The 15,825-nt window shown below is 46.8% G+C and overlaps 1 protein-coding gene across 1 annotated transcript in view; it reads right to left on the bottom strand.

Annotated features, from left to right (window-relative positions):
• Positions 1 to 14,533: 14,533 nt before the first annotated feature.
• Positions 14,534 to 15,825, bottom strand: part of LOC147107132 (transmembrane protein 263) — a 291,285-nt gene continuing 289,993 nt past the window's right edge. Inside the window, exon 5 of the mRNA XM_086008232.1 lies at positions 14,534 to 14,768. The gene's annotated coding sequence lies outside the window, so the exon portion shown is untranslated. The remainder of the gene's footprint in view (positions 14,769 to 15,825) is intronic.

Genomic DNA, 15,825 nt, shown 5'->3' with positions numbered 1-15,825 from the left:
ACTTTGGCAGAAAAAGTCAAAGAGCAAGTTATTATCTAAATGGAGGGAAACTGCAAAGTGCAACAGTACAAAGGGATCTGGGGGTCCTGGTGCATGAAACACAGAAGGTTAGTATGCAGGTACAGCAGGTGATCAGGAAGGCCAATGGAATCCTGGCTTTTATTGCAAGGGGGATGGAGTATAAAAACAGGGAAGTCTTGCTGCAGTTATACAGGGTACTGGTGAGGCCACACCTGGAATACTGCGTACAGTTTTGGTTTCCAAATTTAAGAAAAGATATACTTGCTCTCGAGGCAGTTCAGAGAAGGTTCACTCGGTTGATTCCGGAGATGAGGGGGTTGACTTATGAGGAAAGGTTGAGTAGGTTGGGCCTCTACTCATTGGAATTCAGAAGAATGAGAGGCGATCTTATCGAAACATATAAGATTGTGAGGGGGCTTGATCGGGTGGATGCGGTGAGGATGTTTCCACTGATGGGTGAGACTAGAACTAGGGGGCATAATCTTAGAATAAGGGGCTGCCCTTTCAAAACTGAGATGAGGAGAAACTTCTTCACTCAGAGGGTAGTAAATCTATGGAATTTGCTACCTCAAGAGAGCTGTGGAAGCTGCGACATTAAATAAATTTAAAACAGAGATAGACAGTTTCCTAGCTGATAAGGGAATAAGGGGTTACGGGGAGAGGGCAGGGAAGTGGACTTGAGTCTAAGTTCAGATCAGCCATGATCTTATTGAATGGCGGAGCAGGCCCGAGGGGCCGTATGGCCTACTCCTGCTCCTACTTCTTATGTTAACAAAGGGAAGGTCTGTGACAGGCTGGGGGGCAGGAGCGATTGACAGAAGAGATCATGGTGCAAGGCATAAAGAGAGGAGGACCGTAAGGGGGACCCCGAGCTCCCGGTGGCCTGTCACTTTAATTCACTGCCCCATTCCCACTCAGACCTCACCGTCCTCGGCCTCTTGCATTGTTCCACGGAAGCTCGAGGAACAGCACCTCATCTTTCGATTAGGCACTTTACAGCCCTCTGGACTCAACATAGAGTTCAACAATTTCAGATCATAACCTCGGCCCCTATCACATATATATTTTCCTTTTTTTAATCCACACTTTTGTTTGGCCTTTTTTTCTTCCCTCCCACATGGCAGCTGCCCTTCATTCTGCCAGTGCCATTCACACTTCATCTAGAGCCATCCTTTGTTTCTTAACCTGTCCCATTACCACCTCCTCTTGCCTTGAATATCTCAATGTCTCTTAATCTCTCCTGCTTTCTATCCTATCACTCACCTTCCCTTTTGTTCTTTCATCCCCTCCCCCTTTTCCCAGCCCCTAAACTTGCTTTCCATTTCCTGCTTTTTTCCAGTTCTGACGAAAGGTCTTCGACTTGAAACGTTAACTCTGTTTCTCTCTCCACGGATGCTGCCTGGCCTGCTGAGTTTTTCCAGCGTTTTCTGTTGTTATAAAGAGAGGTAATGGGACAAGTTTTAAGGAACAAAAGGTGACTCTAGATGAGGTGTGAATGGCGATGGCAGAATCATCAACAGCTCATATGTTTTTAAATATAAACTATTTTATCTACCTTCCTCCATGTCATTTTTCAGAAACAAGATATTTCTGGTTTATAAAAGGAACAGAAGTTTTATTATTATATAGTGAGAAATTCATAACATAATCAGTACATTGATTTTTTGTTGTTGCGTTTAGTAAGCTGATTATTGAATTCTGCCAGTACCTTAATTGCTAAATTTAGTCGGTGATTTAATGATGCTAATCATTCTAGATGGGAAATTGAAAATAATTTATGTTAACCGGAGGATGCCCCTGGAGTTTGGCGGTTTATGGTTTCCAGCACCTGCCATGAAATAGTGTGTTTAAAAATAAATCTAATACCTTTAGACTGCAGTTATGCTCGAGCTACTGATCAGATTGTTAACTACAGTATGGATTTGCAGTTGGCACTACATTATTTATACCGCCTGGCTGCGAATCTGACTCTCCTGGCGAGATGAGCCCTGGACATATGCAGACGTGAAACTCTGTTCCTGGCCGGTAAATTTGGAATTTTGTTTTTAAATAGAATGCGTAGGAGTTCCAGGTTTCTCAAAAACATTTTAATCAACTCTGCACCACAAGCATGTAAAAAGCTTATGCAATGTAACAGACTTCCGGACAGATTTTCACCAGGTCTGACACTGCAATGCAATAATATTTCATGCTGTGTCAAACATAGTGTGGTATGAAGGGGATCTCATTCACTACTCTCTGGATCCTCCTGTTATGCTGCCACATTTAGCTGTGACACCAAACCGACAGTGTAACTGCCCTCTTAAAAAAGAAACGATTGATCCATTCGCAAATATACAATACTCAGACGTATAAAATTCTGACAGGGCTAGACAGACTGGATGCAGGGAGGATGTTTCCCTGGCTGGGGGGTCCTAGAACGAGGGGTCACGGTCTCAGGATAGGACATTTAGGACTGAGAGGAGGAGAAATTTCTTCACTCAAGAGGCTGGTGAAACTGAGCAATTCTCTACCACAGAAGGCTGTGGAAGCCAAGTCACTAAATATATTTAAGAAGGAGATAGATTTCTAGGCACAAAAGGCATCAAGGGGTATGGGGAGAGTGGGAATATGGTATTGAGATAGAGGATCAGCCATGATCATATTGAATGGCAGAGCAGGCTCAAAGGGCTGAATGGCCTACTCCTGCTCCTATTTTTCTATGTTTTCTATGTTTTAAACAGTTGTAGTTGATATAGTTTCTTCCCATTAACTAATATTTTTTTTTATTATTTGGATGTGGGTGTCGCTGGCAAGGCTGGCATTTAGTGCCCATCCCAAATTGCCCTTGAGAAGATGGTGGTGAGCCGCTGCCTTGAACCGCTGTAATCCATGTGGTGATACTTCTTTAAGTGGTTTGGTACAACTGACCATTTCAGAGGGCAGCTAAGAGTCAACCACATTGCTGTGGGTCTGGAGTCACATATAGGCCAGACCGGCTAAGGACGGCAGATTTGCTTCCCTAAAGGACATTAGTGAACCAGATGGGTTTTTACCATCCAATAGTTTCATGGTCACCATTAGTGATACTAGCTTTTTAATCCAGATTTGTTTAATTAGCTGAATTCGATTCCCCAGCTGCCGTGGTGGGATTGTGAACTCACGTCTCCGGATCATTAGTCCAGGCCTCTGGATTACTAGTCCAGTAACATTATCACTATGCTACCGTTCCCGGTAGTGTTAGGTTATAGGTATCTATTGTAAAGCTAAAGTGAATTCTAGTTCAGATGGGTATGTCCAGTGGGCTTGTGCCTTATCCTCGAGTGGGAATCACTCTGATAATATTCTGCACTGTAGCCATGCTGTACGCCTCGGCCTAGCCTCATGCTGCTCATGTGCGGAAGCTGTTGCCTCTGTGCCTGGTTTCCCCGGTTGGTTTACACGCAGCAAAGCCTGACCCAATAACGCTCACTTCCTAATCTGACAATCCACATGTACAGCAGCTTGACTTGAGTTGACAGTAAAGACTGGAGATTAAGCAACGGGAAATGCCCAGATGAAGGCTAAAATCTGGAGAATCGAGCACAAGGCAATCAAGAAAGAGGGAAGCTTAATGCGGCCAAAACTTGTTCTAGGCATTGTAAGCTAGGATGTGAAAGCTTATTAGAACATTTGGTAATTTTTTCACAATTATTTATTTTTTATGGGTATATGGTGAGGTAAGTGTCAAACGAACCAGGCTGGTCAATGGACTTCAAAAAATCTTTTTCAGCTATTTGATTGCTTTTGTGGTTGTTCCTATATTTAGCAAGTATAAAAATAGGACGCCTGCTACAGAACAGAAAATAGGCAACTTTTTAAGGATGGCCTCTCGACGGGCCGAATGGCCTCCTTCTGTGCTGTAAAATTGTAGGATTCTATCGGGATCTGGAACGCTCTACCTGAAAAGGTGGTGGAAGCTGATTCCATAAATAATATTAAAAGGGTAGTTGGACGGGCACTGGAGGATGAGGAACTCACAGGATTACGGACAAAAAGTGGGGGATGCAGGACTGAGCTCGACCGCTCTTTCAAAGAGCCGGCACAGGCACGTTGGGCCGAATGGCCTCCTTCTGTGCTGTAAGATTCAACGGTCACAGTGAATGGAAAGTTTTTCTGAAAAGAGATGCAGTTTTTTTTCTAAGTAGTGATTTTTGATTGGCTGGTTACTGATGAATGTCACTGTTGAACTCTGATCTGCACCCTTCCATCATATAGACTTCCTCACAACTTGTGGATACTTTTTCTGCCCTGCTTGTCAGGCGGAAATCAGTTGTTCAGTTATATAAAATGTATTTGTACAATTTATCCTATAAAATCGAATCAATTTTCTGCAGAGGTAGAAGTCCTCCTGCCATGTCAAAATGAGTTGACTGTAAACAATCTAGATCCTTTCATTTGTTTAATTAGATGCTCCTTGAACACAATGCAAAAGGCGCAATCTTTTAATTATTTTAGGGTTACTTTAAAAATACAAGAGAATGGGTTTTGGCCAATCAGAAATGAATCGATCATAGGAAATGACCAGTTAGTCCATCAAATCTGCCCCACACCATGATGGCTGGAGCATCATGACTAGACACTTAATACCTACCCGCCCCTCCCCCGCCGCTATGTAATCTCCTGGGCGAGGCAAAAATCCAGAGGAAAAAAACCCAGGACCAATAAGGGAAATAATACTCTGGAAAATTCCTCCCTTTTTTCCATCAGGCACTCAAAACCAGTCCAGGAGATCACATGGACCAAGTGTCACCTCTAAAGTGTTAACAGCCAGTCAAAAATCAGAAAGGCAAAATTGACAGGGAACCTGGACAGATCTTCCACTTTACAGTGTATTCTAAACCATTTTATATTGTATTAATAGATCGCCAATGATGTTGTTCATTGTGTCAGAAAATACACTTAGTTAATGACAGGAACATTATTCAATGTAACACACAATCTGCTGTACAGTCGAGCCAACATCACCAAAAACAGTTTAACTTGTCATTTAAACTAATTTGTTTTTTCTGGGAACTTGCTGTGCACAAAATTGGCTGCCAGATTTGCCTACATAACACTCACTAGCCTTCACAAGGTACTTCATTGACTGTTAAGTGCTTTGGGGCATCATGAACCATACTATATAAGCAAATATAAATGTCTTCATTCTGCATACAGAAGTTTTATACTCAGTAATACACAATGTGTTATATTGTAGGAGTCTACGTACTCCTAGCAAAAAATACTGAACTCGGAGAGGTTCAACAGAAAAGGTTTAATTGTTGAGGCTGCATGCTGAACACAAAATGGAGTCAGAGACTACACAAATTACGACTGCCTTTCATCAGTGCACAGCTTCGACTGCTCCTCCCCCGCTCTGGGCTTAACTATGTTGCAGATTGAGTTTCTTAAAGGTGTGATCCTTCTTAAAGGCATGACGCCTGATTTATAGTCTACGGACCGGAAAGCGGATTGTGTCCATTCTGTGATCGGTACGCCACACAGCTCCCCCCAGAATCCGCTAGTAGGGAGTGTACGAACCGGCGTGGCGGCTTGATGGCACGGCCGGAACGGCTCTTGGCGGTTGGTGTCGGGAGCGGGGCGGTTGGACGCGTCGGGCTCTTAGGCGGACTGCCCCGCGGTGGGGGTTGGCCCACTTGAACGGGTTTGTTGGGCTCTAGGTGCGCCAGCTTGAGCCGGTCGACCGACACCTTGTCAGTTCTGCCGCCCACTTCGAGGAGGAAGAACTTGTTCCCCGTCTGGAGTACCTTGTAGGGTCCGTCGTATGGGGGCCGTAGAGGTCCTCGGTGGGCGTCATGGCACACGAAAACAAATTTGGCCATGTGCAGGCTAGGTGGTACGAGGGTTGCTGGTTCGCCGTGCCGGCCGGCGGGTACCGGAGCGAACTGTTGTGCTCGGTTGGCGAAAGCGCGGCGTTGCTGGTCAGCCGACCAGGGGGACGTGGTGGTGGGCAGGAACTCTCCGGGTACGCGCAGCGGCTGGCCGTACACGAGTTCCGCCGCCGAGGCTTGCAGGTCTTCCTTGACCGCGGAGCGTAGGCCGAGTAGTACCCATGGGAGGGGGTCGATCCAAGCCTCGTCCTCGAAGCTGGCGCGGAGGGACGCCTTCATGGACCCGTGGAATCGCTCGCAGTCCGTTGGCTTGGGGGTGGTAAGCCGTGGTGCGGTGAACGGCCAACCCGAGGTTTCGGGCGATGGCGGCCCACAGATCAGAGGTGAACTGCGGGCCTCTATCCGACGTCATGTCGGAGGGGATGCCGAACCGAATGACCCAGGTACCGATGAATGCCCTCGCGATGTCGGCGGTGGTGGTGGACGTCAGTGGAATGGCCTCGGGCCAGCGGGTGGTACGGTCCACGATTGTCAGCAGGTGCGTGTGACCTTGTGATGGCGGCAGGGGGCCGACGAGGTCGATGTGGACGTGGTCGAACCTTCTTTCTGGCACGGTGAACTCCTCGAGTGGGGCTTTGACGTGCTGGTGGATTTTGGCACGCTGGCAAGCTATGCAGGATCTGGACCAGACGCGCACATCTTTGCGCAGGCCGCGCCAGACAAATCAGTTGGCCACCAGTCTAATGGACACGCGGGTGCCGGGGTGTGCGAAGCCGTGGACGATGTCGAACACCCGTTTTCGCCAGGACGCCGGGACTACATTGCGCCAAGGAGGTGTCGCATTTGACTGTGATGGCGGACAGGCCGCAGGCGATGTCGGTCAGTCGCAGCCCTGGGAGGGTTGTGGGCGTGGAGAGCAGATCGGGGTCGGTGCATTGCTCCGCTGCCAGTTGAGCATAGTCCACTGCCAGGTGGGCGCCGTGGACGGCGGGGCGGGATAGGCAGTCGGCCACCACGTTGTCTCGACCGGAGATGTGCCGGATGTCCGTGGTGAATTCGGACACCGCGGCAAGCTGGCGTTGTTGCCTGGCTGACAACGGGTCCGCTGATTTTGCCATCGCGAATGTCAGGGGTTTGTGGTCGACAAACGCGGTGAAGGGGCGGCCCTCCAGAAGAAATCTAAAATGGCAGACTGCCAGGTACAGTGCGAGGAGCTCGCAGTCAAAGGCGCTGTATTTGGCCTCCGGGGGGCGCAGTTGGTGGCTGAAAAAGGCCAGCGGTTGCCAGGTCCCGTCGACCCACTGTTCGTACATGGCGTCGACCGCATGGTTGGAGGCATCCGTGGTGAGGGCCACCCTGGTGTTGGGCTGTGGGTGGGCGAGCATGGTGGCGTCGGCGAGCGCCTTTTTGGTCGAGTTGAAAGCGCTCAACATGTCCGCCGACCACTCGCTCGCCATTCTGTCTTTCTTACCCCGGAGGGCTTCGTATAGGGGCTGCATGAGGGAGGCCGCTCCGGGAATGAAGCGGTTGCAAAAGTTGATCATCCCCAAGAACTCCTGGAGGCCTTTGATGGTGGTAGGCCGGGGGAACTGCTGGACGGCTTGCACCTTGACGGGCAGGGGAATGGCTCCGTCCTGCGTGATGTGGTGGCCGAGGAATTCGATCCTGCCGAGGCCGAATTGGCACTTGGTTGGGCTGATGATGAGCCCGTGCTCACTGAGCCACTGGAACAGGGTGCGGAGGTGCTCGATGTGTTCCTGCTTGGAGGAACTAGCTACCAGGATATCATCCAGGTAGACAAAGAGGAACTTCAGGTCCCGGAGGAGCGAGTCCATGAGCCGCGTTTTTGAGGCCGAAGGGCATTCGGAGGAACTCGAATAGCCCAAAAGGGGTGATTATGGCCGTCTTGGGAACGTCCGTGGGGTGGACTGGCACCTGATGGTAACCGCGCACCAGGTCGACTTTGGAGAAGACAGACCGGCCGGCCAGTCTAGCCGAGAAGTCTTGAATGTGCGGTATGGGGTACCGATCCGGCGTGGTGGCGTCATTTAGGCGCCGGTAGTCCCCGCAGGGGCGCCATCCCCCGTCGGGTTTGGTGACGATGTGGAGTGGGGAGGCCCAGGGGCTGTTGGAGCGGCGGATGATGCCGAGCTGTTCCATTGTGGCGAACTCGGCCCGTGCGATCTCCAGCTTGGCCGGGTCCAGCCTGCGGGCGTGGGCATACACCGGTGGGCCTGTGGTGGGGATGAAGTGTTCTACCCCGTGCTTAGCAACCTTCGCGGAGAAGGTTGGGTTGGTGAGGGCTGGGAACTCAGCCAGGAGTGCTGAGTAGTCGTCCGTTGAGCGGGCGCGGCACTGCCACGCCATTTCGGCGGGTTGGCGGGGGGGGGGGCCATGGCACCCGGGACAGGTGACATGGTGTTAATGTCCACGAGGCGGCGCCGAGGCATGTCGACCAACAGGCCATGGGCGCACAGGAAATCCACACTGAGGAGCGGGGAGAGCACCTTGGCGGTGATAAACTCCCAGTGGTAGCGGCGGCCTGCGAGGTCGATGGTGACGGTGCGGGTGCCGTACGTCCGGATGTCGGTGCCGTTGGCGGCAGCCAGCGCAGGGCCACGGCCGCCTCGCTGAATCTCGAGGGCGGACGCGGGGATGATGCTGTGCTGCGTGCCCGTGTCGCATAGGAAACGGTGTGCGGAGGCGCTGTCCGTAACGTACAGCAGCGCGCCTGCTTGCCCCACGGCCATCGTGTAGGCCGGTGTGGGGGTGGTTGGAAACGTGTGGGGGTGGTTGGAAACGTGCAGGAATGGCTGCAGCGGCGTGCCCGTGTGCCGAACCGGGTATGGAAGTAGCAGTAGCCCTGGGTCGGAGGGCTTGGGGGACGTGGGGGCCTGGTGGGCCTCGTGGCCGAGCTGTGTGACCGCGCGATAGAGGGCGGAGCGCGCGCCGACGCTGCGGAGGCCAAGTCAGGGGTGACGGCGTGGTTGGAACTGGCGGACAGGAGCTTATCGGCTTCATCGGTCAGGGCCTCGAGGTCCGTGAGGCTGGACGCCACGATCGCCAGGCGGATGCTGGGAGGTAGTTGGCGGATAAAGAGCGTGCGGAAGAGGGAGCTGGGCGGTTTCTCATCAGTCAGAGCAAGCATGTGTGAGAGCAAGTCTGACGGCGTGGAGTCACCGAGGCCCGGGAGGTCGAGGAGGTGGCAGTTGCGCACGAATTGGGAGGCTGTGAATTTTTTAATGAGCGCGACCTTGAGATATGCGTACTGGCCTTCCTCCGGAGGGTTTTGTAGTGTTGTCCAGACTTTCGTGATTGTGGAGCTGCCCAGGGAAGCGAGGAGGTAGTTGTACATCGTTGCGTCGGTGGTGATGCCACGGAGTCGGAATTGCGATTCGGCTTGAAGGAACCAGGCGGTGGCCAGGTTCTCTCAGAACTCCGGCAGCTTCACAGAAACTGCGTTTGTGTCAGCCATGGTTACGCTTAGGAGTCATCCTGAGTGTCGGGGTCACCAATATAGGAGTCTACGTACTCCTAGCAAAAAATACTGAACTCGGAGAGGTTCAACAGAAAAGGTTTAATTGTTGAGGCTGCATGCTGAACACAAAATGGAGTCAGAGACTACACAAAGTACGACTGCCTTTCATCAGCGCACAGCTTCGACTGCTCCTCCCCCGCTCTGGGCTTAACCATGTTGCAGATCGAGTTTCTTAAAGGTGTGATCCTTCTTAAAGGCATGACGCCTGATTTATAGTCTACGGACCGGAAAGTGGATTGTGTCCATTCTGTGATCGGTACACCACAATATAATACTTGCAGACTTGCCAACGTGGTGCTCACTGTGCTAATATCTCTCTGTCTTTCTTTGTGCTTCAATTTCGAACCTCGCCTTCCTCTCTCTGGTTTTTGAACATGTCATGACCACCCACGTCTGTGCCTATCATTCCATTTGAATCCTAGAGTCTGGTTTCCATCCCAACCATAGCACCCAAATCGCCCTGGTCAAAGCCACCGATATCCTTTGTGACTGTGACTGCGGGAGTTGTCCTTTCTAATCTTCCTCAACCTTTCTGTGACTTTCAACACATTCAATCCCTCCACCCCACTAGCGTAACGTGTCTGCAGTGTATACCATCTACAAGATGCACTGCAGCAACTCACCAAGGCTTCTTCGACAGTACCTCACAAACCCGCGACCTCTATCGCCTAGAAGGACAAGGGCAGCAGGCGCATGGGAACACCGCCACCTCCAAGTTCCCCTCCAAGTCACACACCATCCTGACTTGAAAATATATCGCCGATCCTTCATCGTCGCTGGGTCAATATCCTGGAACTCGCTACCTAACAGCAGTGGTTCAAGGCGGCGGCTCACCACCAACTTCTCAAGGGCAATTAGGGATGGGCAATAAATGCCGGCCTTGCCAGCAACATACCGTGAATGAATTAAAAAAATTGACCCCTTCAGTTTCCTCCACTGCCTCTCCTCTGGTTCATTTCCATGGTACCACCCTTTCATGGTATCTGTCCCAACTGTTCTGATATATTCAGCTCATCTTCTGCAAAAACTTTTTCCATTTCTTCATGGTCACCTTCAGTGAGGTCCAGGGCAGCATCCTTACCCCCTTCTACCCCACATCTACATAATGCAACATTATACAGGGTCAATTTGTTTATGTATGATGATGACACCTAGCTTCTGCTACTATCCCCAAACCCATGCCCATTGTTGTGCTGTGTGATACCAAGTCATGGCTGAAGCAAAACTTTCTTTAGCCCAATACTAGTAAGCATGAAGCCATCTGTTCAGCTCCCATGGAAATTCCGCATGCTTACCCTCCAATTCCCTCCCCCTTTCTGGCTGCCTTTTCAGGTTGGACCGATCTGTTTAATCATTTGTTTCTGAACTGTTTTAATTCTTTGTTCTTATGACGTTATAAATTTTAATTTTAGGAATAGGTAGTGGGAAATCAGAATGGCTGCTGAAAAGAGTTGTATTTTTTTTTCATTAAACAAAGTGATTTGATTGGTTGCTCACTGTTCATTGGCTACATTTTACTTTGGAGATTTCTTTCGAAGGAGATTTTTATTACACATGTAACATAGCAAAGTAGAGATAATGTGGGATGGGGGTTTGGGGGGGGAAGTTTAATGCTTTGTCAAATATCTTCCCATCTCCATGCGCATATTGTGCCCTATGGACCCATGCCAGATGGAAAAGATTTAATTATACAGATAGATGTACTCTGAGTGACATTTATAGTAATTGAAAAAGTAAATTGATCATGATGTGCAAGGTCAGTTCAGTAACCATTACGCTGAATTCATGATTTACTCTCATTATTTTGGGATGAACACTGCAATTCGAAAATAGGGGCATGGTTTTGGAAACGATGTAAAACGTATTTCACAATTTCAATGTTAATAGCAGTGAATGAGTGTGATATTAACATTTTAATTGACCAGAATGATAAAAGGCTTAAATGAGCTGCGACTTGAATTTTTCCATGAACCAGTCCTGGCCAGTGTAGGACCTGGAATGCTCATCCCTCCCCCCCCCTTCAAAAAAGTGTCTATATTCGTCTAGAATCACAAAATATAGTAAACACAATGTATAAACAGAATTGGTCTTTAATCTGCTGGTTCTTCAAATGATAGTGCACTTTACATTCATCCCTCCTGAATGAACTAGGTTTTAAAATGATTTTCCTCTCAAGCTTAGGCAGTGTGTCCTGAAATTGGCTAGTCCTATGAATTTAGGATTAGGCAGAGTGGCAGATTGGACAGTGAGCTTATTCCCTTCTGTCCCAATCAAACATGTTCCCATGGAAACAGGGTGAGCAACATGCCGCTCAGCAGTTGTGGATTTGGTATTCATCCAAAATGGTGGATCTGGCAGGGAACCAGATGTCACTTTCATCATCTTATAAAAACCCCAAATTCTGGATCTCCAAATTGTTTAATTCACTTGTGGTCATTCTGCTAAATATTTGCAACCTTTTGGATATTCTGTAGTACATTTGAATGTACGGCTCAGATAACTGATGAGGCATTCTTCCAATTAACAATAAGGAGGCAAAGGGAATGCAGTCGATGTGCAATAATAGGACTTCTAAAAAGCACCGGATAAAGTGCCAGATAAGAGACTTGTTGGGACAATTAAGGTATTAAAGGTAAGGTAGCAGCAGGGCTGAAGGACAGAAGGCAGAGAGTAGTAATAAGTGGATGTTTCTCAGATTGATAAGATGTGACATGATGTGCCTCAGGCATTGATGTTGAGATCTCTCCTGTTCTCCATATACATAAACAAATTAAATAATTTAGATACTCACCATTCTCTCAATACCTATCCAGTTTTTCTTTAACGTTTTGCACATTTATCTGCCTTCGCAGGGAGTGCACTCCACACGTTCACCATCCTCTGCATAAAGCACTTGAATCTAAACTGCCTGTATAACTTCTCTTTTCTAAGTTCTGATCAAAGGTCATCGACCTGAAACATTAACTGTGTTTGTTTCTCCCCTGATGCTGCCTGACCCGCTGAGCATTTCCAGCATTTTCTGTTTTTAATTCCCTTTTCTTAGGTTGAGCCCATGCCACTTCTAGAGTTTGTGGCACACTCAAAACACAGCATCTAAGGTTTAATTTACCAGTTCTGATGAAAGGTCATCGAACTGAATCTTTAACTCTGTTTCTCTCTCCACAGATGCCGCCTGACCTGCTGAGTATTTCCAGCATTTTCTGTTTTTATTTAATTTACTTATTCCTTTTAGAATCTTGAATAATAGCTCCCTTGTGCCATCTCTACCCCCAGGGAAAAACAATGCCATGCTCTTCAACTTCTCCAAGTCTACTGTCCCTCCATTGCCCAGAATAGTACAGTACTTCAAGATGTGGTTATATCAGTGCCTCCTTGTACAGACTATCACCTTCCCTGGGATTTGTGCTCCAGCACTCTGGCTATACATCCCAAGATCCAATTAGTTTTCTTCACCACTGCCATCTACAGTGCTGCTGATTTCAGTGAGCTATCCATAAATACCCCCAGATTCAACTCCTTGTTGTCTCCTGCAGTCTAGTACCATTTAGTTTATTGCCCCACTGTTCATTTCTCTACCCTAGTGTCATTACCTTGCATTTGTGCACATTAAATGCCATTTACCACTGATCAGCCTACCTTCCCAATCTATCCAGGTCCTTTGGTATTGGATTTGACTGTTCCCTATTGTTTAAATTTCACTCTCCTCACATTTGGTGCTGTCTGCAAACTTAAGATAGCTTTGTTTCTGTCCCTTAGCTCCAAATCATATATACTGTCCACAATAATGATCCCTGTGGCACCCACTGACTAATCTCTTGCCATGCCATTACAGTACATTCACAACCAACCTTTGCTTTCTCTGGTTTAGCCAATTTTCAAACTTCTTCAGAAGCTTGCCCTCTTGCCAATGCTTTCTGCTTTAATAGACTAATCACTTTTGTGGCATACCAAAAACCTTGCTGAAATCAATCAATCCACAGAATTCATATCGTCAGCGAGGACTGTCAGTTCCAGAGGAGCGCCAGGAAATTTGTTATACAAGACCGCTAACTCCCTCTTTCCATGTCACACCTATACACAGGTGTTTCATTACCCCCCTCTATTAGGATGCTCTCTCATACTTTACCCACAACATATGCTATGCTCATCTGGCTGTAGTTTCCTGGGTCATCCTTGTTTTTAAAGACTGGTGTTATGTTGGTCACTTTCCAATCCTTAGGTACTACTCCAGTTTCTGATGATTCCCCGAAGAAAGTGGCAAGAACGTAACCAATTTTGCTAGCCACCTCTAAGTATCATTGTGCGAAGTCTATCTCCTTTAACTTTAGGCTATCATTCACTGTCTTATCTGAAATTTCTGTTAAATACTTCCTGCGCCCACCCCACCACCCCCCTCCAAAAAATAAATTCCAACGTCCATGGTCCATTCTATGAACACCTGCACAGGCACAATGTGCCAAATGGCCCCCTTTGATATTGAAATTTCGACCAATCCATCACAATCTTACATCGATTACCTATTCCAGGGATAGGAACACATAAAGACATGCTCCATTCAGAGCATCATAAAATAATTGGCAATATCATCTATACTTTTGCCCCATCAGTCTGCCTCCCTTTGTGATCACAAAGGGAGTAGTACACATTTCTAAATCCTAACACTGAGCATCAGGATTGTGAACATTTGAAAACTGAAAGGATAAATTAGTCTGAATCGTGTGCAATTCTATCATTCATCAGATCAGTGGTGAAATAGCAAAGCTATGATCGACTACTACAGCACCATAACATCATCTACTCAGAAAATTCACTAAAAATTTTAAATGTTCCTTCCTCCTGTCTTGTGTTTGGTCATTTTTAATTTAAACCCATATTTAATTGGAAAAAACACACGTTAATTAAAACAAAGTATGAATAAGTCTGAATACAAGGTGTATGTCGGGATTCTAACCCTATAGCGAGAGCATTCAGCTTCATCGTGTAATTTAATAATCCCCGTCACTGCAAACCCTCTTGATATAATCCCTTTGCCTGCCTAATAGTCAGTGGTTCCAAAAGAAATTCATTGTGTGAAGCATTTTCAGATTGTTCAATACGATAAAGTGCTATATAAATACAAGTATTAATTAATTATAATTTATTATATGCAGACCTTGTCACTGATTATTGCTTAATAGCACAACTTTAATATTTGCTTTAAGCTACTTTTGTACAGGCTGTTCTTATATAAAAAAAACAAATCTGCCACCGACTATACCCAACGCAAGAAAATAATTCAGTAGCAATAAAAAGAAACACTCGAAATACTGGGGATAAAAAGACAGCACGTTGGAAATGCACAACCAGTCCATCAACATCTGAAAAGACAAAAAAAAAGACAGGTCAATGCTTTGAAATGAAGACCCTTTGTCCCAACCCTTCAGTGTTTCACAATACAAAGTCTTTGACAACTTGTCTCATGAATTATTTGGACTATTTTATGTGAAGTTTTACAGTGGTATTCCAGTAGAACTTTGTATTCCTTCAAATTGATTACAAAGTGAAGTGATGGATATGTTTAAATTTTAACCATCTTTTAAAGTCAATAGCCTGTGTGCCAGGTTTAAGTTTGTAATCCTTTTGCATTTCCCCTTTTGGTTAAATGTTATTTAAGCACTCATTCCCTAGAATGTAGAGGGGCTATATTTTAATTCTTTTAAAATCTAGAAAACATGCTACACAACACACATCTCATCTACTCAGCTTTTCCATTGAAAATTTCAGCAAGTATATAAATTTCTCTTTTTAAAAAAAAGTTTTCTCCGTGTGTTTTTTTTTTAATGGATCTAGCTTTGCTGATGGGGCATTTGGGCAACTAGCTTGAAGATATTTAGTCGCTGCTGCTCTAAAATCGATCAGTGTGTAAAAGCAGCCTGGTTGTGATTCTCTGTCCAATTTTCCTTTCTCGCCTTGGTGGGAACAACATGGCTTCTGCTTGATACCTCGACAGCATTGACAGTGGGTAGTTCAGCAGGTGCAAACTAATGTCTCACCTATCCGTGGTGCAGTGTACTGGGACTCGCAACACACTACTCCCTCTTCCAATTATTTTGAGTTGTAGCAGAGAATATGCACAAAAATGTTAATTATAAACAAAGTTCCTTCCACCAGCCTTCATATCGCATGATAGGACTGAGACACAGAATCACAGTTGAGAAACTGAACCATTTTGTTGGCTTGGTTGGTGTGAGAAGTTATCACAAATCTAGTATTTTGTAAAATATTTTCAACCTTCTGTAATAATGCTTAGGGGTAGTTGTGGAGCAGGTTTGTGCCATGGAATATTTTACCACCTGACAGAGCCTCAGTTTAATGTCTCATTCAAAAGACAGTACACGACGACCTCTATTGCACTGAAGTGTCAGCCGAGAGTGT

Source organism: Somniosus microcephalus, chromosome 15 (genome assembly GCF_052327205.1).
Source record: "Somniosus microcephalus isolate GS21.2 chromosome 15, FLI_Smic_1.0, whole genome shotgun sequence".
NCBI lineage: Eukaryota > Metazoa > Chordata > Chondrichthyes > Squaliformes > Somniosidae > Somniosus > Somniosus microcephalus.
This window is presented reverse-complemented; position numbering and strand designations above follow the sequence as displayed.